Raw genomic sequence first — 24,575 nt, 5'->3', positions numbered from 1 at the left:
TATATGTAATCAGCCTAGGTCCTCCTAGCTGCTCAGCCAGAGTAAGAGATGGTAACGGAATGTTGGTGTGACTGTGATGAGTGGAATGCCTGGGTGCCTGTGTGGGTGAGTGGTGACAGTTGGAGATGGGCTGAGCAGCTAGGCAGGTTGCTCCTGGTGGGGCGGCTGGTGGTAGGAGATGAGAGATTGATACTACCCTGAACTGGAACCAATAAAGAAGACTTAAAATAATACCACAAGGCTACCAGTGTCTCTATGTACAGGGTACAACAAATTCCTTCACCTCCGGTGAGCAAATTCTACATATTCCATCTTCAGTAGCAGAGAGCTGTGCCAACAACAGGAAGACCTCCAATAGCATCACTCAGGAGAAACAGCATGAGCCGCCAGGTGCAGCCGGGTGGGCCGCGAGCAGCCCGATCTCTCCAAACTAAGCACGATTCATGAGTGCACATTTGAAGGCACCTGTGACAGCACTGAACTCTTCTGCACAATAAGAGCGGGTAAGACGTGAACTGGGACGGTTGAGTCCGGGGGAACCCCCTGCTAATGGTGCTGTGGCACCATAGACACTTTTGACTAAGTTCCTAATGGGTCAAAAGGGAGAACTCTGGTACAGCCTAAGAGTTTGCATTCCCTGATTCTGCCACATGAGGGTGGGGAATAAACCTGGACACGTTACACGAAGAAGGGTGGGACAGGGATTTGCCTGACAACTACTAGAGCCCGACCTGAATTGAGATTGTGTTCTATTTGAATGCTTTGTTTATTTGCCTGTGTAGAGTTAGGAATAAAACACTACTTTTTCCTATAAAAGCATGAATTTGGCTGGACATTGATTTATTGTTTGTACTTTGAGTTATGAGTCATGCACACTGACCTGTATCCACATCACCCAAAAACCCTCCGCCACCCTCAAGCTTGATCACAATTACCACTGAGAGTCAAGTGCAGAAGGGGTACCTGGCCCAGTTGAGTGGGATCCAGTGTAGATCAGGCCCCGGGACATCAGGAGTAAAAGGCCTCAGCCACCAATGTTAGGGCCTGCCCCGAGGACCCATGAAAGAGGTTCTGACAGGAAACATACTAGGTCAGCTAGCATGATAAAATGAGGAGCAGAATAGAGCATGGCAAATGCCCTGGAGCTTCCTTCCCTGCTCAAGCAGTGCCTGGGAACATGCTGAGGGGCATGCACCCAGCGATTCATGGCTTGAAGCCACCACAGGGGTCTTAACCACCATCTATGTGCGTCCAACACAGACCCATCCAAAGCTAGAGTCACACAACACTGCAGTAGAGCCAGACATCGCTATATTAACCCATTCCACACGGGGCTAATTCCCCCGCGGTGTGGGGGGGAGAGGGGCCGCGGGTGGCGGCGCGGTGCTCGTGACGAGCTCAGTTCGTCATGCAGCACAGTGAAGCTGTGCTTATGACGAGCTGAGCTCCTCACGACTCCGCCCACTCAATGGAACGCCCCACACAGGAGGGGAATTATCCCCACGTGGGAGTTCCGCAGCAGTTATGACAAGATTAGCTCGTCATTAGCACAGCTCCACTGTGCCTCATGACAAGCTGAGCTCGTCATGAGCGCCAAAGGGGTTTTAATGCCTTGCTGGTGCAGACGGGGAAGCAAGTGACGTCTCCCTGCTGCAGGGAGATCCATAACCGCCTGCAGGACGGGGCCATTATGGATGGAGCAAAGAATGACACAGATGAAGACAGATAAGTGAATGTATGTTTTCTAATGCTGACCTTTCGCTGCACGGGGAAAGGTCTGTGCACGCGCTGCCCTGGTACGTCTAGTGACTGCTGAACAAAGTGCCTCCTTCCGATGATGACAAATCACCATCTCGGACCTGAACCTTGGCCTTACACATGATAAATAGGCACTGCCAAAGCCAATAGCTTTTATAGGCTGCATTAACAGACAAACAAGCTTTCAGGCGCACAGCTCCGCAAAGCGCGACGCGTTGAGTGGGCGGGTTCTGTCAGGAGCAGAGTACATTCACTTCTGTCATTTAAAAGGATGACTACCTTCACTGCTCTGCAAGGGTGCAGTACATTTAATGGGAAAGTACCATGGGGCTAATTTATGAAGAGTATCGCTGCGTGAAAACAGCGATGCGTCACTTTTCACTGCGCCCTCCTTGCGAGACCAATGATGCGTCATATTTACAGTATGACAAATCATGGCGCAAAGAGTTACAGATACGTCAGTATTTCTGACGTAGTTGTACGGTGCAAAAGTGACGCATTGCTGGAGTGTGTCACAAAAGTGGCGCAACCCCAGCAATGTGTCCTTTCACATGGGGCAAGCCCCATGTGAAAGGGCCTGCGTCAGTCTTACGCCTGCGGTGAGGCAGGCGTAAGATTTTGACACATTTGAGTCCTAGAAGTGGCGCAGTGAAATCTTATTGATTTCACGGCGTCACTTCCATGACCATTTCTTGCGTCAAAACGCCCCCCCCTGCATACCTTATACCTGGCGCAGGTATAATGTGGCGCAGGGGTTTACAAAGTGACGCATCTACCTAGATGCTTCACTTTGTAAATATGGCGCAACAAGGCACATTTTTTATACCACAAAAAGTGACGCACTGGCGGCGTAAAAGTGACGAACAGCCTCATAATTGAGGCCCCAGCATTTTTCAGCAATGGTGCAGTACTGTTAATGTGGGAGTATCAGCAGGTCTCAGGAACAAACCGGTACTTCGGGAGAGTAAGTACCATCACTTCCATATATTTCCAATACCAGCACTGACAGAGAGCACACATTTTTGCAATCGTGCAAACAGAGTAACACAGTTGTAGGCACTGTGCATACACAGACCACTATTATAGGTAGCCATGCACTTGCAGCCTTACAGACGGACATACAGACATACAACAGACACAGACATACTTGAATAGCAACTCACTCAAGACAGAAAGTCAAGATACACACAGGCACAGATAAACTCTGCAAAACAAAGAGGCACAGAGACATGCACAAATACAAAAACACATAAATACAGGGGTAAACAACAAACACCCTGGGGCCCTCTTTTACCGCGTTTTAGCGTAGGGCAGCGCTGCAAGTCACTGCCCTGCCTTAAGTCACAGTGAAAGGGCAGGAATGCACCATATTTATGCAATACAGTGCAATCCTGTCCTTTCCTCTGCACTGGCGCCGTGTCAGCAGCCAAGCGCCACTGCAGGCGCCCTTGCACCATGTTGCAAGGGTGCCTGTGTGGTCACCAGGAATGCTTTTGTGCAGGAAGTGGCTCCTTCCTGCCCAAAAACAATCCTCTGAGGCATTTTCCTCCTTCTATGTGTGGTGCAGAATGCAGCATACATAGAAAGAGAAAGAAATGAGGAGGAAATAAAGATATTTCTCCTTGTTACGCTTCACCTCAGGAGCATCGGGATGTGGTGCTTCCCCAGGTTTAATTGCTCTTGTAGATCTGGGGAAGTGTCAAAATCCATGAGTGTTGCATGGGAACAGCCAGCGCAACTCCCATAGAATACCTCCCAAGCACAGAGTAAGACAACGCAGCTATCTGTGCTGCCTTGCTGTTCTACATATCTGTGAGGCCATTCAAAGCAGCGCAGAGTGGCTTTGCATGGCCTCATGGATATGATTTTGTGGTTTGCGCTGCCGGTGCGTCAAAAAAGTGCCGCTCCAGCGGCGCAAGGGGCTTGTAAATATGCCCCCATGGGCACACTTCTCTCATGCAGCTTTCTAAGAAATAGCAGATTGTACGAGAAGCGGTCTGTGAAGCAGTCATATTTCAGATTTAAAACACAAGTGGATCCTTTTACGTCCTCTTTGCCTTTCACTTACTTGTTTCTTCTGTGAGAAGAGCTAGCGGTGTAAATGAGTATTGTTAACATTTCTCTGCAGGCAAGGCTGTCTGTAGAGCTCATCCGTTTATTGAGATAGGGGAGGGAGGCTGCCAATAAAACAGAGACAGAAAAGAGACCTTTGGCAGGAAACATTTCCTGTATTTTAAAAGTCCCTTCTCTCAGCCAGGCCCATCTGTAGTGTGCCCAGAAGCAGAATGCAGCAAATGTCGAATCTCGTCTTTCAAAGGGAAAGAAAGGGGGTGACAGATTTAGCATCCAGCACCGACGAGACAAGCAAATCCCACGCGAATGGTACCACAGCTAAACTCCACAGCACACCAATGGCCCTTATATGGACCGATGACACGAGCAAAACCAAGGTAATGGTGGCAGACAAGCTCTACAGCTCATCAAAGAACCTTGCATTCAACAATGAGGTGAGCAAAACCCATGTTAATGGTGCAACAGTTGAACTCCACACCACATCAGTGACACACGCCTTTGGCACTTCAATCACAAAGCCTGCCATTTAGCATTCAAAAGCTTATTTCCTTCTTATATAACCAACAGATTTGACAAGAATGGACACTAAGGCACCATTAAAGCCACATCTAATAAAAGAAATGCTGTGCGTGAGACTGAGGAGAAGTGTGCAAACCTCATGGTACACCTTTTCTAAAGTTACTTTATACTTACCTCTTCCCTAAAGATCTTGCCCCTCTCCACTCGCCTGGGATGAAACTGACCAGAGCCCAAAGAATCCCTGCATCAATGAACAGGTGGAAACAGACAAACCTTAGAGTGGTGACCTCTGTGAAGGGTCTCAAGAAGGTGTTGACATTTTGAGGGTGTAGCATGCATTCCTCCCATCCCCACCAACTCCATCAGCCTGGCCATCATGCTCTCATGGCTCTATCTGGACTCTTAGGGCCCGATTCACAGAACTAACTTAAGACAAAATCCTAAACTTACTATTTTTGGTATTCACAGAAGTTAGGATTTTGTCTTAAGACAGACTTAAGACAGACTTAAGTTAGGATTCTGTCTTAAGTCTGTCTTAAGTCTGTCTTAAGACAAAATCCTAACTTCTGTGAATACCAAAAGTAGTAAGTTTAGGAATTTGTCTTAAGTTAGTTCTGGGAATCGGGCCCTTAGAATTCAGCTCTCTGCAGCCAGCGTGCCAGGTGGCCAGAGGCAATAACCCCAATGGAGGTGTGGCACATCCAGGGGGACTGGAGGTCTGTCCAGGCACCTGTAGATGTTTAGCCTGTCCACAGCGCACCTTATTAATCACCCACAGAGGATGACCTTGGTCTGAAGAAGGCTAACTCAGGATCAGCATCACCACAAGGAAACAATACACCTGGTGAGGACATGGCATAGGCAGTGCAGATTATTTCCTTAATCTAGAAGACTCCTTTCTAGAGAAGCAGACCCAAAAAGGAGGGTATTAACATCATTCGCTAGCAGAAGTCTAGCTTTGGTGAGGATTAGCTGTGCCAGAATTTAGACATCTTGGGGCCATATGTATCATCCTACCGTTTTGCGAATTCCAAATAGCGAATTTTAAGGAATCGCTATTTGGAATTTGCAAAACGGTATGTATGTACAAAATCGCTATTTAATAGCGATTATTTACCATTCCTAATTTGCGATTAGCAAATTGCTAATCGCAAATTACCCATTCATTTCTATGGGCCAGGAGGCCCATAGGAATGAAGGTGCAATTTGCGATTAGCAATTAGCTAATCGCAAATTAGGAATTTCTTCAAGGGTGCAGGGGTGTCTCAAGAACATCCTGCTGCACCCCTGAAAAAGGGCATGTATGGGCGTCATATGGCACCTTTTGTTTTTTGGAAAAAAGCTCTTTGAAAAGAATTCGCAAATTACCACCAACTAGAAGTTGGTGGTAATTTGCGAATCCTTAATGGCATTTTTTGAATATTTTTTGTTTGATACATTGCATTTAAGGAATCGCAAAATTTGCGATTCCTTAAGTGCAATCGCAAAATAAGGAATTGCAAATTTTGCTATTCCTTATTTTGCATCAAACATGTTTGATACATATCATTTGTCAAATTAGCATTCGCAAAAGCCTTTGCGAATGCTAATTAGCTTGATACATATGGCCCTTGGTGAGAGGATGCAAAGCTGAGGTTTTCAACCAAGGGCTCTCTACTTGCCCTATGCATTGAGGGACTAATAAATGCATACTGCTGAGTTGGTGCTCTTCAGGTCTTAAACCCTACCTTTGATTGACAATCTCAAAACCCGAAGGGTGTCATGGGTAAATGGCATAAGTCTGGGACGGGGATTGGATGATGGCCACTGTAACCCCTTCACCTGGGGAATAAGGAATCCACCAGTTTCCGCTGCTCAGTGAGTGCCACTTGGAGCGCTGCCCTAAGATCCATCCTGCAACCAGTGTAGACCATCAGAGACTGTAAGGGCTTTTAGATTTTTTCAGCTCAAAAGGAAGTTTTTATTGGAACCACTTATCAGTCTGAAATAAAGAGAAAAGGTCAGCTGCTCTGACACTGCTTAACAGCTGCTTTAATCCAGAGAATTATCTGGAGAGTTGCTATATTTTAGATTTTTGCATTGCATTTGCTTTCATCTTTAAATTCCTGCTAGCTTATATCATCATTCTTCTTTCGTTGGCAGTTCTCCCATTCATTCCATCACTGGCACCTGGGCTGCCACCTGTCACTGGCTGCTGTCCTGCCTTCATATCCATCTCCTGCAGTTACTGTGCAGCCTTTCCTTTCAAGCTGTTTGTCTCTGCAGGGGCATCAGGTCAGATAATGTTGTTCAGCTTCCAGGATATCATCTCTTGTAGCAATGAACCCAGCTCTGTGCCAAGAGACCGAGGGCCCGCGCAACAAAGGTAAAGTTAGACCAAAGTCTAACTTTAGACCTGAACTATAAGTTTAGGCCTAAAGTCGAACTTTACACCTGAAGTCGAACTTTACACCTGAAGTCTAATTTTACACCTGAAGTCTAAGTTTAGCCCAAAAGTGTAACTTAAACGAAAGGTCTAACTTTGTTACAGTCAATATTCACAAAGGTAAGCAACTACTAGTAAAATTACTAGTAGTAAGTTTATTACTAGTAAGTTTACTACTAGTAAGTGTACTAGTAGTAAACGTACTAGTAGTAATCTACCTTTGTGAATACCAAAAAGAAGTAACATTAGACTTTTTGCCTAAAATCAGACTTTAAGTCTAAACTTAGACGTCAAGTGTTAAGTTATACTTAAGGTGTAAAATTATACTTCAGATGTAAAGTTAGAATTTAAGTCTAAACTTACACTTCAGGTCAGAAGTTAGACTTTTGGTCTAACTTTACCTCTGTGAATCGGGCCCCTTCACTTTTTGCTTCACAGTGCACTCCAAGTTGGGTCTGAGGATACCAGGCACCACAGACTCTTGATGTAGTTATTGCTTACTTTCCCTCAATCGTAACACCTTTCTTTAAAGTCAGTGAATTAAAGGGTGTTTCTTCACAACGCATAGTTTATCTTTATCTTCAAACTCTGTACTTTTTATGTTGTTGTATGTGTCCAAGATTGCTCTTAGGTCTGTTTTTTCATTTGCGTTGACAAGGTCATTGATTTATTTCTCCCCCTCCCACCCCTTCAGGCGGTGTGTACTTTGAGGTGTGGCCTACTCATTGATCCCACCAGTGTGGAGATCCAAGTAAGAACTCTCCAGATGGTACTTATCTTCATCCTATTCCTATCTATTCCCTGACGTCCTCTCTGCATCAGTCATGCCCAGGGAGGCCTTTTGAGCAGGAACCTGGGGTATGAACCTTCTTTTCCGTCAGTGTTCGAAATCCCTGCTTCAGACCTGTTACTATTTTTTAAATATTAGCAGTATTTTACTTTGCATGAGTAGACAAAACTGTTATGAGACACTACCCTTACGGCTCAGAAGCAAATTCAGATCCAAATGGTCACGATGGGGCTGATTCACAGAACTAACTTAAGACAAAATCCTAAACTTACTACTTTTGGTATTCACAGAAGTTAGGATTTTGTCTTAAGACAGACTTAAGACAGACTTAAGACAGAATCCTAACTTAAGTCTGTCTTAAGACAAAATCCTAACTTCTGTGAATACCAAAAGTAGTAAGTTTAGGATGTTGTCTTAAGTCAGTTCTGTGAATCGGGCCCGATATTTTGACTGGATTGTATGCAAAACTCAATAGTTTAAGGTAATACGCAAAACTGGTTAATTTATTTTAGAAATGTGATGTCTCTTATGCAGCTTGTCTTTTTGACTTCTTTAAAATGCTTCAAGATCCCAGAGAGTGGAAGAAAACAGGAGAAGAAAAAAGCAAACACGAAAAGGAGGCTGTTTTCTAGACTCTGGAGAGACAGGAAGAAAACAAGTAAAGGAGAAGGAGGGCTGGTGTGGTGTATCTCTTATCTGATGTCATAGCCTGACACCATATCTCATCAGGGTTCTAAGATAGAATCCTCAGTGGAGCAATGTAAAATTAAATGGTGACACTCAAATGATTGTTGTGGCAGATGCGGTGCAATAAAAAGTTTTGACAACCTTATGTGGTGGAAACTGGTGATTTACTGGGTGGAGGAGAATATCACAGTGATGACGACCTGAAGACTTTCTCCCTCTTGATGTACCTCAACAAAACAACGCAGGGCCCGATTCACAGAATGAACTTAAGACTCACTCCTAAACTTACTACTATTTTGGTATTCACAGAATGCCCTTACTACTTTTGGCATTCACAGAATGAACTTACTACTTTTGGTATTCACAGAAGTTAGGATTTTTTCTTAAGTTTGTCTTAAGACAAACTTAAGACAGACCTAAGACAGTCTTAAGACAAACTTAAGACAGACTTAAGACAAACTTAAGACAAACTTAAGACAGACTTAAGACTGACTTAAGACAGACTTAAGACAAAATCCTAACTTAAGTCTGTCTTAAGTTTGTCTTAAGTCTGTCTTAAGTCTGTCTTAAGTTTGTCTTAAGACAAACTTAAGACAAAATCCTAACTTCTGTGAATACCAAAAGTAGTAAGTTCATTCTGTGAATACCAAAAGTAGTAAGTGCATTCTGTGAATGCAAAAAGTAGTAAGTGCATTCTGTGAATACCAAAATAGTAGTAAGTTTAGGATTGAGTCTTAAGTTCATTCTGTGAATCGGGCCCTCAGCATCTGATTCTTAGGCATTCCAAAGAGGATTCCATGACACTCCTGGTGAGAGTCCAACATCTCTTTAGATTAGGAGGAAATGCTAGATTGTCATTGAGTTTGGAGCGGTAAATCATGAAGAGGTGCTCATAAAAATTTGTATTTGTAAAGCGCGAACTACTCACTCTTATGGGTCTCAAGGTGCTGGGGGCCATCACGGAAATTCAGTGAGCTATTGCCCAGAGTCACATGGTGCTGAGCTGAGCTGCTGCCGGAGCCGGGGATCAAACCATGAACCGTGTGCTCTGAAGTCAGCTGCCCTGGCCGCTGCACCACACCTCTCCTCATAACATCTTGTATTGTGAGAGCAGGAGTCTATGGGTCTATTTCCATACCACACTTGTGTGAGCTGTTACAAGTTTAGGAAAGTCCATCATGGTCAAGCTCCATCTTAGTGTCAGGCAAAGGTAGTGTTCACAACGGCCCCAGCAACGCCGGGGATGCCTGGCTTCACCTTGGGGTGCCCTCTCACAGGGAAAGCCAGGACGGGTTCCCCAGCGGTATACAGCGCTAGGACACCACGTAACGAGGTAACAGTGCGCTTTACAAGTATACATACATTACATTACATTACTGTGGACAGAATGTGATGGGCGCCATCTTCAAATCAGTCAGGGTATTGTGCATATCAAAAGATTTCTGTCATGTCTACAAGAGTTTGACTGTTTGGTACTATTCTCATATTAGAAGTGTTGTCTTCCTGCTCAGAGCTTTACACTAAACAGAAGTATCAGTTAAAAGATTAGCTTAGGCAAGCATTTGTCTACTCGTTGGGGAATAACAAGGAAGGGCATCACATTGGAGTGAGTCAAAGTGACGTGGTTAAGAATAAATGGGAACAATAGAATGATTTCCAGTTTTTTACACTTCACCACTTACCTTAAAGTTTTTTAAAAACTTTTTCTCAAGAAACAATACTTAATCTCACCTCTCTTAGGCTACGACTGTATTGCAACCAGAAGGGTAGTGTTCAAACTGGGAAGTTGAGGGAAAATAGAGTGCTCATCTACATAAACAATGCAAAATGTTAGTCTACCCTCATTTTCTTTTAAATCCATTTGAACCTATCATTATCTGGGGTAAGTGGAAAAAAGTTTCCACGAACTATGAGCAAGTATGTGGCACAAACTTAATTACTGAAATAAAATACTAATTATTGCTGCATTGTTTGGTAGCTGAAGGTCAAGAATTACTAAAAACGTACATGATCTGAGTGCTGAAAATAAAGAATATTAAAAAAATTAGATTTTTGTAAAGAAATTAGATTTTCACTATTTGTTTGCCCCTGTGATCACAATTCTCAAACAATACTATTTTGATTTAAGACATTAAGGCAGAGATGAATGAGTTGAAGAGTTTATTACAAGTATGTGGAAGCTTGCAGTAACGTGCAAATTTGGAGTAACAATGAAACAAAGAATAAAGGATCCATTTCTTTTGAAATGTAATAGTGACACAGTAGGAACAGAACTGTGTTTAAAAGATGAAGCACTACTCAAAGAACTCGTTTGTGTTGCCAAAAAAGTGGAACATACGGTAAAGTGCGTGAATGAATTAAGTAATGACGGAGGGTTAGATTTAAGTATAGGCTCAGTTTGTATGGTGAAAGAGAAAAAAGGGCAAAAGAAGATGATACAAAATATGGTCAGTCATGTTAAGATTGTGGTAACTTAGTACATAAGGGGAATGAGAAAGAATGTCCAGCTTTAAATGTGACATGTAATCGATGTGGGAGCAGAGGACACTTTATAAATGTTGTAGACTGAGCAATAGGCAAGATAGGAAAAAAATATTAAAATGGTGAATGAGAAAGTTATTTTACAAAGTAAAACAATGAGTAATGTTCATCCAATAGAAATGGTAAATATTCATGGAGAATGAGTTAATCTGGAGTTTGACTAATAGTCTCAACTTACTATGTCTTTAAAACAAATGTTTGAGGAAAAAGTCAAATCGAAGTATAGGCTACAGAAGATAAATGTAACACCTGGGGATTATGGGGGGTCAAACTATTAAAATGCTTGATTATTTCATGGCATGTCTCTAGAGATGTGTTTGCAACAGGCGAAGGTGTCTGTTTCACAAAGTGGGATGATATTATAGGATGTCCAGATCAATAAATGCTAGGAGTTATCTTGACTCCAAGTGGTTCACAGATACAAGAGTTTTTTGAAAAATTAACTGTGATTGAAACTGAATTCAAGATATTGTTTAAAAATGACTATGTTTGTTTGCAAGTTCACAGACATCAGATAAGGTTAAGAAAATGATTGATACCTATAGCTACAAATGTTAGACATATTTCTTTGATCACGCAAGATGAAGCAAAAAGAAAGAGATGTCACTGAAGTGATTGTACCTGTTGAAGCTTTAGAATGGCTTGCTCCAGTTTTTGTGGCAAGCAAGGCAGATGAAAAAATATGTCTGTGTGTCGATTTAAGGTCATTAAAATGGGAGGTGGTGGTGGACAAGTTTCCACCAAGAAATATTGCTGAGTTAGGTATTACCTTGAATGGAGAAAGATGTTTTACCACACTTGATCTTGCTTCCGCATATCATCAGCTAATGTTAGAAGACAAATCTTATGAGTTGACTTATGTTGTCACTTCTTTTTTGTACTTTTAAACTCAAATGTGTGACATTTGGGCTCATTACGGTCGCCGCTGTATTTCAAAGGGCTAAGTCGCTGATCTTAAAAGGTGTGAAAGGTATGTTAGGACCAGGGATCCACATGATCACTGAGTGAGCATAGTATTGAGATCATTGATGGATGTCGGCTTTACTTGAAAGTTGGAAAACTGCACTTTTGGTGGGAATGAAGTTACCTATTGGGACATAAAATTTCCAATGAGGTCATCAGTCTCAAATTAGATTTGGGAAACACTATCCAGGGATTATGTGAACAAGCTAACAAAGAAGGCATAGCATCTTTTTTTAGGGCTGTTTCATATTCTGGAATGTTTATACACAGATAAAACACAAATGTGAGATGTTCATTGGCAAAGAAAAGTTGAATTTAAGTAGTGTACTAGTATTAGCGATTGTTTCAGTTTGATAAATAAGGAGTTGATGGTAGCACCAAACCGTTTCCAGGTCAGAAAATTATTATTCACTCAGATGCCAGCTCAAATTGTGAAGGGGCTGTGCTAATTCAAAAGAAAAATGGTGTAGACTAGTTAATAACATGTGCATCATGTAGTTTGCTTGGATGAAAGTATAATTATGCTTTCATTGAAATAGAGTACTTAACAATTATTTGGGAATTAATCAAATTCAGAAATTTTGTGTGGGGGACTAAATTCAAAGTATATACTGATCATAAATCTGTAAAAAAGGTATTTATGCAAAAAGATTTAGGGCCTTATTATGAGTCCATACATGCCGCCGTACATGCATTGGCAGTCCGATCACCAATGAACTGTGGGCCTGCCCACAGCATTAGGTGTGCCACTCAGACCGCCACAAGATCGCTGCATCCGCCTGCGACCCAGGATCCTGCAGCGTTCACACAGCGGACAGGGGGCAGCAATATGCTGGTGGTGCCGATGTGGCACAGCAGTGCTTATTACAATTTGTCTGTCCACCACTTTTTTCATAGTGGTGAGCCCGCAATGAAAAAAGTGGCAAAAAGGCAACTAAGGAACCCTGACAGAGCCCCCTGCCTGGGCTGGGGGTGCATGCGGGGAGCACATGTTGTGTCCCCCTAGAATTGCACATCAGTTCCTGCACAGCGTGGCATGCATGCCACACTGTGTAGAAATGTAATGCAGGCACTGTCACAGTGGCACCTGCAGTTAAGGCTCACCTAGGAGCCTTATACAGATGCCTCCATGAGACCGCTGCAGGATTCCGCCAACCCGTCAGTGATTACAGTTGTGATCTGGCAGGAGGGCACACAACGTGCTTGGTAGTTCTCCTGTTGGTGTGGCAGAGGCAGGCCGACAGGAGGATCGCCAAACTCCTAATAAGGCCCTTACATTCTATATCTTCTAGGATACACAGGAGGATAGTTTCCTTTAAAAAAAAGTATTTACGCTGAAATGCGTTCTGGGAGTCAGGAATTCTTCGGCAGAGTGTCTGTCTAGAATAGTTTGTAATGAAGAGGAGAATGTTTTTGGCAGATATTTGTCATTAGGATGGGTTCTGTTGCAGAAGAGGAATTGATGGAAGAGTTGAGGAAAGATGAGACTGTAATTTACCTGATTAATCTGCTTTTGAGTGGATGAGTTTGTGAAAATGCTGATAGTGATCTACGGAAAGTTTGGCGGATGAGGAATTAATTCTCAATTAACAAAGTTATGCTGTTTAGATGGACTTGACTGATGCACGCAGAATGGATGTTCTGGAATATTGGTGTACATTTCCACGGTCTTGGGTCATGGCACATCAAAAATGAAAAGTTATAAGCTAAACATAAGACAAATTGTGATCTGAAGTGATATATGAAAGTTATCAAGGCAATATGGAAGGCTAAAATCATGGCTCCTCCAGGTTGTTCACAGTGATCAAAATTTACATCAATACAAAATTGTTAAAATCTTTAAAACAAAACAAAATAACAGGTGATGAAAGAGTTGAGTGGTGGTCGTGAGATCATATGGAAATGTGATGAATTAGAAAACAGTGTCAGAAGTCACCTCTTGAGAATGTTCTAGTGAATTTATGGGAAATTAAGTCAGAAAGAAAAGTAGAAGGGTGGTTATGACACTGTCGTATGTAAATGATTTTGTATTGTGTTCATTTATTAAATGTTTGTTGTTTGGTGTTTCTGTAGAATATTAGTGTTCTTGTTAATTTACTTAACCTGTTTTTCATTGGTAAGGTGTTTGTGAAGTTTTTGTAAAATCCTAGCTTAGCATTATAAATGTAAGTAGTAAGTAAAAGGTTACTGGGTAAAGTCGTGGGCGCATAATATGTACAATAAATTGTAGGAGCATGGTGTAATGCCAAATTTGGCAACGCAGCATTCTGACATTTCCAAAATACAGGGATGCACCTTATTTACAAAAATACGGCGCATTCCTGGGTTGCTCCTAGCGCTGGCAGGTACCCTTGCACCATGTTGCAAGGGCGCTTGTGCTGCAACGAAGATTGTTTATGTGCAGGAAATTTTGTGTGGGGAACTAAATTCAAAGTATACACTGATCATAAACCTTTAATAGAGGTATTAATGAAAAAAGACTTAGGGCCTTATTACGAATACGGTGGTCCAAAGGACCATCATATTCGCACTTGCGGCCCAACCACTGCTAAACTGCGTGCCTGCCCGCAGTACTGGGAGTGTGGCGGTCGGGCCGCCACATGATCGCTGCATTCGCCAGGGATCCAGGATCCTGTGGCAGTCGCACAGCAGACAGGGGCAGTAATATGCTGAGGTGTCCCTTCCTGCACATAGACAATCTTTAAAGGTGATTTTCTGTTTAAATGTGTGTTGCACAATGCAACAAACATAGAAAAAGCAAAATTCAAGGAGAAATTAATAATTTCTACTTGTATCGCCATCCTGAGACTAGGTTTTGGGTCAGCATCAAAAAGCAATGGGTGTTGCGGTGGAATGTCCACAGCAACACCCATTGCCACCCCTTTGTCACAGCCGGCTGCTGCCGAAAAGGGCATATCTACAAGGTGGCGTCACGCCACATAAAGAGGCTTAACGCCACTTTGTAAATATAGAGGGGCCGATTTACAAGCCCCTTGCGCCCCTTTTAAGCCGCCGTTGTATCACTTTTGTGACGCAGTGGCGGCGCAAAAGATGCGCCATGGTGCGAGGTACTTACAACGTGACGTATCTGGGAGATGCGTCACGTTGTAAAGCCCTGCGCCAGAAGGAGGCGTTGCTGCGCGGGGGGGGCGTTCTGGCGCATGAATGCCTCCTAAAAGTGTCTGAGTGAAATCTACAAGATTTCACTCTGTCACTTTTGGGCCCATGCTGCGTCAAAACCCAGCGCCTGCTTGAAGCAGACGTAAGGATTGACGCAGCATTGTGAGAATAAGGCCCCCCAGAGCATTGCTGGAGCTGCGTTGCGCTTGCGACGTAACTCCAGCAATGCGCAGCTTTTACGACACAGATGCGTCACGCATCTGTGATGTTTTTGCCCCATGGTGCGCCGCATTGTAAATGCATGGTGGAGGAGGCATGCCGCACAATAACTGGCGCATCCCTGCTGATATGCAGGAATGTGCCAGTTATTGTAAATCTGCCCCAGAGTACAGATCAACTTCACCGGAGCTTCAGAAAAAGTGATGCTTCAGTGGCGTTACAGGCTTGTAAATATGCCCACTCATGTATCTCTTAGCTGATGTATTAGCCTGATACCGCATGTCATCAGGATTCTGAGATAGATATGTGAGATGAAATAGTGGCTTTTGGCTGACACTTGTTGCTTATCAGGTGCAATAAAGACTGACAAATTTATGTGGTGGATCTGGTAATTTACCATGTGGAGGAGAATATCACAGCTGTCTTCAAGACCCTAGAGAGAAGGGCAGAAACAGGACAAGGGGAGGGAGAGCTGTCTTCGATACCACGGAGAAGGGAAGGAAACTGAAGAAGTAGAGGAAGGGCTATATTCAAGTCCATGGAGAGGAGAAGAAAACTGGAGAAGTAGAGTGAGATCTGTCTTTAAGACTCTAGAGATAGGTCAAGAACAGGAGAAGGAGAGGCAGAGCTGTCATGGCCAGGGGAAGACAACTAGAGAAGGAGAGGGAGGGCTGTATTCAAGACCATGGAGTGGGGAAGAAAACTGGAGAAGGAGAGGGAGCCGCCCCATTCAAGATTACTAGCCGTGATCACCTCAGTTCATCAGGCAGGCTGACCAGCAGTAATGTAGAAATGACTTTGGCAGTTTTGAATGCCTTTACACAAGGAATACATATTAGCTATAGCTTCAATACCTTTTTACACCAAGGTGATGCTATCAGTAAGCCTTAAATGTATTTTGGAAATTCATCTATTTTACTCAAAAAAACAGCGTATGGCTACTGAAAATAAATGTTCTTCTTGAATGCATAGTTTAAATTTTTTATATATATATATTAATTTAGTCAAGCAAAAGCCTCTATTTTGATCTGACCTGGACACAGGAGAGCTACTTATGTGATGTATTCCTATAGGTTCTGTATCGATCCCCCTATTCCTGACCCTATTCTGGTTAACAAGTTAACTAGCAGCCATCCCATGAGGCAGAAAACCCCCATGATGCAGGAACCGTTATCTGATTAAGCCACACTACGGCACAGGAACGTGTTATCTGATTAGGTCATAACGCTTGCCATCTAATTAGACAAGCGATATTCCTCCAGCCCCTGATAAGGCATACGGAGTTCTCAAAACAAATCAAACCTATGACAACCTGGGAAAAACCCTGCGGCCATTGTTTTGATTTCACCGAGAACTTCAGCAAAAGAATGTGCTAACGACCAGGTCGTATGACATCCTTATTGACGTATCTATGTCCATCCTTACGTCAATCTCGGCACCTTAAAGGTATAAATATTACCGATATTGCCCTATGCAAACACACGCGGTGGTGACGAGATCGGAGCAGCCAGACTTGCCGAAGCCCAGAGCAGAGCAGACCCCGCTGGCGCAGCCCCGCCTTCCTGATGCGCTGAGAACGAGACGCTGCTTTCTCCTGCCGAGAAATCCAGCTCCGGCGCTTCCGGGTAGCCCTCGCAGGCAGCCTGGAATATCGAGACCAGAGACGAGAGATACCATCCCTCATTCATCCTAGACTCCAGGTACAGAACTGAATAACCCCTTGCAGAGAATTCTTGAGTCAGTCACTTGGCAAAACAAACTTAACTTAAACTGCTACTTTCTATTCCCGCCCACGTATTAGGCTTAGGTCAGGTACATCTGGGGTAGGCGTAGTGAGAAACACCAGTTGAGTACGATTAGTCAAATGTATATGTGTATGTATCTATTTTATCCATTTTAACCCATCATATGGCTTAGAAACCATATCAATGTTTTTACAGTATTATTTTATACTTCTGCTTTTAATGTATGCACTTTACTTAACCATAAGTATTGCAATAATATCGATCCATTTCTCTTGTATGAGAAAAGAGACTGATCAATAAATACCATCTTTTATTGAACACGCCCGTCTCTTCCTTTTCTCTACAATCTGGTGAGACTAAGAATGCACGTACTGACTGAGTAAAATAAGTCGTCTTTTGTTTTCACACGACTCTAGAGATACACTCTTGATTAGGGGAGAGCAAAGTTGTCATGTTCTATGGTTGTCAGAAACTAAATCCCTTCTTGTCTATCCAGGGAGGTTCAACTCCTCCTTGCCTATTCGAGAAAGTTTCTAGTGAACTCTGAGCTAGCTGGCAAACCCAAAACTTTAAGTCTAATATCGACAATAGAAGACCTAGTTAACGTCTGGTCTAGGCCTATACTATTGAAGGTATTATTCCAATGCGCAGAGCCTATTGGGATAATAGGAACTACACTACACTTACAGGTAGCTGAAGAGCTACCAGTAGCTTGTGAGCTTTTCATTGGAGAAGCCTGTTCTAACAAGTGCCCGTAAACTCTGGACTTGAAATACCAAGAACCGCTTTTTTGGGCTTGGATATTGAAAGAGTAGTGAGGATGAGAAGCCAAAGTGAACTCTTGGAGGTAGGTTTAGCAAGTTACATACAAATTACATTTCAATAATGTGGAATAAGTGCCATAGCTTTAATAAAAGAATAGTACTTTGACTTCATAAACATTTCCTAGTGTAGTAAAATGCAACTACCTATTGGTGTAGTGACCTCCGCCTTCTGTGCGGATTATAAAGTGTCCTGAAGCTCTCCTGTCTTTTTAGATATATATCTAAGCTGCACCACACAACTATATGTAGAGCCTGTGTTTGTTTGCACTGGCTCCTGGCGCTGTGTTTTCCAATTTAACTGCAGGTGTTGGAATAGCCGCATGAACTGTGGTAACTGACCTGAGGCTATGTCGGAAAGTGCCAGCTTGCTCCTGCTGGGGACTCCAATTCCCACCACACACCACTCCACTCAATGTGCTCTTAAGCACGCAGGTGTGTGGTACGCGCCTGGGCAAAGCTCGGCCCAAGGTCGGCCCATCCACGTGCGTCATCGCCCGGAGGAGGCTGGGCTGGACCACCCCCCTTTCTTCTGGGCTCTGAGTCTCGGGGGTTTGCTCAGTGGACATGGGCAAGTGGAATAACAAAGCCGCCGAACCGGGAGGGGAGATTGTAACCACCTTGGACTCCTTCCTGATTAGAGCGGCAGATGTCCTTTCTAAGGAGATCGAGATTACCGAACAGCGCCTCTCGCTATAAGAGATATGTAGGTATGTCTGTATGTATGTATGTATTAAGCACTTGCAAAATGCACTGTCACCCAAAGGGCTACCTATTACCATCTAGGAAGACATGGGTAAGTGTTGCAAAGTCATCCTGTGCCCTGGACACCCGCCAACCTTTTGCTGACTGGAACTGATGGTAACTGACTAACTGACTCTGACTGACCCTGGGCTCTGTTTAACCGGGCCCAGGGCCAGTGCCAAGCTAAAAGGAACACATTAGAACACAGTTAAGACACCCAACATACACTAGCGTACACTATAGTATGGTGGGGTACCCCTGTAGTTGGCACGAACTACCACCTAAGCCCCAAGTATGTAATAGGGGAGGGGATTGAAACTACCTAGAAGTCTCCAGTATCCTGGGGCATGGCAGTTTAGAGGCCAGCAGATTCTCTGCACTAGCATGTGTGCAGTGCTGAAGCCTGAGGTCAGTTTAAAAGCTGCACTGGTGGCCAGGACAGCTTTTAAACCTTAAATTGTGCCCAAACTCGACTTTGGGGGTAGAGGCCCTTACAAATTAAAAACCTACCATGTTTTTGCATATTATGGACCCCCAGGGTCACCCCTAGGTATCCCAGGGGTGGGGGGTCAGTTATCTATAAGGAGCGCCCTTATAAAATGAGTTTTTAGAAGCCTGGGTAAAGTGAAATTTTACATTTCACTCCCCACATTGTCTTAAAGAGGTGCTCAAATTCAACTTTGATGCTGGAAGAATTGGGTAAAGGTGACCTGCAATATTTCTGCAGATTCAGAACCCCTGAAGTCTCCCCTAGTTGCACAGGGGGTGGGGGTCCGGTAGAAATTAGGGAAATACTTATAAAATATGGTTTTATAAGCCCTGGTGCTACAAAAGTGGTGCAAGTTATTTTTCCCATTGCAAACCCCATGGCCCATAGGTTAACATGGTAGGAAGTGATTGATTAATAAATATTTATAGGAGAGGACTAGCCGGATCATTCAAAGACTTCCCAGAATAGTCGTAGTAAATCCAACAATATTATATTGTTGAATTTCTCCTAAAGTGTACATACAATAAGTTATGAGACTTTCTTGTATGTAAGTCCAAATTCAGCCTTTCAGTGGTCTGCCCTGATTGGTCAGTGTTAAGTGCATTAGCCAGACTGCTGGGAGGGAAGTGATCTGTTCTATAGGAATGCCAGGCCAGGAGGTGGCGTTGTAAACTACGTTCTTCAAAGGCAGAAGGGAGGCCTGGGTTTTAGTCCATTAAGACAGTCGTGACCCAGAGTCAGTGCTAGGCTTAAGAAAGGTATGTACAGATGTCAGGGGGTGTGTTTAGCCAGCTCTTACCTCCTTGCTGGAAAATCAGCCATTATGGATTTGGAAGAATGATGCACTCTGGGACAAACTAATGCCACACTCCACAGGATGTGGTCATAACCATGAGGAGTTGCCCTGCTCTCATTGGTCAGCAGTGACCTGGTGCTTGACCCAAAGAATTTTGAATTATTATTATTATTATTATTATGTTTCTTATATAGCGCCTGAATCGACCCCCGAAGGGGTATCTCCGCGCTTGCCTTGGGAACCCGTCCTGGCTTTTCCCTGTGAGATAGCCCCTACAGGGCATCCCCAAGGTGAAAGCCAGGCATCCCGCCGCAGGGGGGCCGTTGTGGAGATTAAGCAAGCTTAATGCCCAGAGTTGCAGAGTGTGAACCCATGATTAGGTCAGGCACCGAAGCGAGAATTATCGAGTCCATGGACATTTGAGCTCAAGACCCTGCCGCGTCGGGAATTGAACCCTGGTCCTGGGTCTGACCTCTGCTTCAGGGTCTGCCTGCTCTAACCAGTGAGCCACACTTCTCCACACCAGTGAGCCACACTTCTCCACAATAAGTATCTGAGAGGGGCAGAGCCCTCCAGATCTGCTGCTTGAAACTGAATGAAGCAAGAAGTGCCCTGCTGATGATTTTGCTGTGTGCAAGGAACTCTAAGGCATGACCTATGAAGAATGCACCATCTGAAACTACAGCCCTGTGGATTACCTTGCTGCCAAAAGACTCAAGAGTGGAAACTCCCTGCAAGCTACAGGTTAACAGAGCTCACCTGGACAGCCCCACAAAGAATTCAAAGCCTGGAGTACCAGTGGATTTATAAGGGTTCTGTTCAAGTGGATTGCGGAATTGAAGTTTCACTCTTTCAAGGACCCTCTTGGAGATTCCAGAACCTTGGATTGTGTGTTGGATACTTTGGGACCTGCAAGCAGAACGCCAGGAAGGTGGTCTAACTGGACCCCGCTTGCTGAAGAAGGCGGCCCACTACAGTGGTGAGAATTCTTCAGAACAATTTATAAAGGAGTGTCCCTGACAGAGAAAACAAAAAGACTTAAAGGGGCGCTGTTGGTTTCTAAGCTCTAGAAAGTGACTAATCTTTAAAAATTCATATATCAGGTTCCCTACAGTGGATTATTTTCGTTTTGGTGTCATTTAAAAGATAAAAATATTACCTATTTTTATAAATTGGTGTTGGATTTTTATTTTATGTTGTGTCTTAAATATTTACTGAAATGGTGTTTTTAAATGCTTTACATACCTGTCTTTGAAGTTAAGCCTGTCTGCTTGCAGCCACGTTACCAAGGGTTGAGCAAAGGAATACTTTTCTAAGACCTATGCTGAGTCCTATCATGTGTTAGTGGCCTTATTGCCAGTGGCAGACCTACATTTGCCCCTACCAATAACCCACTTTCCAACAGTAAGGGTCCCCTGACTCCCAAGAGGGTTGCTGATAGTAGATCATCCCCAACTTTCACAGCCGGGTGGGGGGGGGGGGCCCTAGCGAGTCTAATTTTACTGGAATCAAATGCAGCCCGGTAATTGAACCCTCTGTATAATGGAATAGAGGGAGGGCTAAAAGAGGTACCATTGGCGCTGGTAGCACCAATCTAAAGGTCACTAAACCTAGCAGAAATATGATGAGAAACCCAGGGACATTCCAAATATAACCATCATACCAGCAGCATCCCCTCCCAATAGAGGATGTTATTTGACGAAAAAATTATCAAATTATTCGCACTGCGTTACAGTCCATCTCAGACAGGCTAATGAAGATAGAAGAAAGCCTGCAGCTCCTCTTGAAAAAATATAAAAGATATGTCCAACCAGACCATCAACAATTGCCTGATGGGTACACTGGTCCCTGTGAACCTCAAAATGCTACACAGAGCCATGAGGATATACTCAGAAGTTGCCACCTAGTGCCCAAGAAGGATCGCAAAAAGGTAATCCCTCCTTGAATTGGTATTCTGAGTGTATCATAATCACTATACTGCACATGTTCTCTCCCTGTCAGGAAATGGTGACAAGAGAGGCCTGGATCCAACCATGAGGAGAGAAGGAGAACCATCAGAAATAGCTACGCCTTTGAAAGAGCTAAGTTCATATCACAATGCGAGCACCTGGCCTTACCTCCGACTGCATGCCCATATGTAATTATCTTAGCCAACACTCCTGAACTCCATTTGCACCAGTATGAGTCAACAACGCAACTAATGGACAAGGCCCTGCACTGGCTTTCTAAATTTAGCATGGGAAACCTCAGACTTTACAAACACACCATAATGGCCAGACGAGTAAAATAGGTGGGCCATGGCATAAAATCTATTGAGAGGGACTGTGTGGTTATAAATTTCAATAACCAAAGGATGGTGGAGTATCTACTGAACATACTGCCAAACACGCCTTATTCTGAGCCCTAGAATTTTGCATTACCACTTGGTTTCTTTTACAAACCCTCAGGTAACATTAATATTTATCAAGACAGGGCCCCCCATAATTTAAATCAAAATTGCCAGTCTGACGATTGGTTAGCAGTTCCAATGAAAAACAGATATGAGCCACTAATTGACCTAGAAGCCTGTGATTGACTTTCTATCCAAACTGTAGCGGAGGCCCCCAACACTGCATCCACTATAATATACCTGCCACTCCGGGCCTAGACCGCACAACCTAAAAATCATCTTGTGGAATATAGCGGGATACCGCCAGAAAACCCAGGCTCATGAATGGTTAGCAAAATATGATATTCAGGGGCAGATTTACAAGCCCCGTACGCCACATTTGTGCTGCTGTTGCATCACTTTTGTGAAGCAGCGCGGCCCAAAGCCAGCGCCATGCTGCGGGGTATTTACAATGTGACTCATCTAGGGAGATGCATCACGTTGTAAAGCCCTGAGCAACATGTGGATGTTCCGGCGCAGGAACGCCTCCTAAAAGTGGCTGAGTGAAATCTACAAGATTTCACTCAGTCACTTTTACGGCCATGCTGCATCAAAACCCTGTGCCTGCTTGAAGCAGGCGTAAGGATTGACGCAGCATGTTAGGCATAGGAAACCCTGAGCCTTTCTGGAGCTGCGTTGCACTTGCGACGCAACTCCAGCAATGTGTTACCTTTTCGGCAGCAGATGCGTCACGCATCTGTCTATTGTTGCCCCATGGTACGCCGCATTGCAAAAGCATTGACACCCTTTCATGAAGCGGCAGTTCAGCTCTTTGTAGAATTTATAGTATTAGCTCTCAGCTCAGGGTTTCAATGCTTTTGCATTTGACTTGTGTGGGACATCTAGTAACGACAAGTGGAACTGCAGCTTGATGTAATAATTTCAATGATTTTGCATTTGACTCGTGAGGGACATCTAGTAACGACTAGTGGAACTGCAGCTTGATTCAATGCTTTTGCATTTGACTCATGAGGGACACCTCATAACGACGAGTTGAACTGCAGCTTGTTGTAGAATTATTTTTACATTGGATACTATAATATTCACTTCCCACTGCTAATCTTGTCCCATAATGCTTTGCAGGGCCTTTGGTTGGATTGTATTTTCGCCCATAATAACTGTGCTTGGGGTGGTCCTAAGAGGATGGGACCATAACTGAATCGTTCAGCAAGATATGCTCGTTGTTTTCAAGGCATCTGCTCGATTCTCTCCCTAGGTTAGGGAGGATCCCAAAATATCACCTCTCACTGCTTGCTAAATTATCATTTTCACTTTTATGAAATGACTATATGCATTTAAAAACAGAGATACTTATTATTTTGTTTAAATGTATGATATCTTTGCTGGTGGAGCGAAGTTGTGAATTCACTGAGTTTTTGTTAAAATTTGTGGAGATCTGGGTAGTAGTGCTTCTCCATCTATGCCCACCCTTAAGAAAATAAGATATTAATTCAAACCCAGTAGTGCTCCTCCAACTATGCCCACACTTAAGGAAAAGAAGATGTTAATTCAAACGAAGTACGGCTTCAGAAAGAATAATGTGACAGTGGACCAGTGCCTTAATCTCGACTTGCTGATTGCCAAATACACAGCTGCCAAAGAAGGCCATTTGTACATGGCTTTTATGGATCTGTCGGCTGCTTTTGACCGAGTGTCCCCTATGAAGCTATGGTTTATAATGGCTGACATGGGAATAGACCAAAGAACAATCAATTTATTCAGGAGTTATAATCTTCAGCTATGGCTCTGTGCATTTGGGGAGAGAGGGGGAGTATTCCAGAACCCTCCCTCTTGCTCGCGGCATCAGGCAGGGGTGCGTACATGCGCCCTTTTTGTTTTGCCTCTATACGAATGGTGTGTAAGCTGCATTGGTGGGGTCCACTAGTGATGTTCCCTTTGTAAATTCTGCTCCTGTGCCTCTACTCCCTTACACAGATGACACAATATTGCTGGCTCAGACCGGCAATGCGCTTCAGACACTTATAGACACCTATGTAAGATTCATGAATAACTTAGATCTGAAACTAAATCATTTGTGCTTGTGGCAGGAGCATAATTGAGAAATCCACCTAGTTGGCATAAAGAAGGGAGGGAATTGGAAGTAGTGGAATCATTTTGTTACTTGGGGGTACTTTTTGATTAAAAAAATGCATGCATAGCAAGGTGATTAATAGGGGTTTAATGATGGAAAGAAGCACAGGAGCAATTTTAGCTTTGTCAAGAAATTGGGGTCCAAACCGCTAGAAACAATAAAAAAGATATACAAAGGAAAAACAATCTCTGTGGTAACATATGAAACAGCAGTTTGGGGTGTCACCATTGCATCCAGTCTCCCATCAATTGAGAACAAGTTTTGGAAACGCTTGATAGGCGTTCCCCAATCTTGCTCCTCCTATAACTGCCACTTGGAACTGGATGTCCCCTTTATTACGGACCAAATTCATGCTGCCCCCACT

This window comes from Lissotriton helveticus, chromosome 1_1 (genome assembly GCF_964261635.1).
Source record: "Lissotriton helveticus chromosome 1_1, aLisHel1.1, whole genome shotgun sequence".
Taxonomy (NCBI): Eukaryota; Metazoa; Chordata; class Amphibia; order Caudata; family Salamandridae; genus Lissotriton; species Lissotriton helveticus.
The sequence above is the reverse complement of the archived record's forward strand: the minus strand, read 5'-3'. Positions refer to the sequence as shown.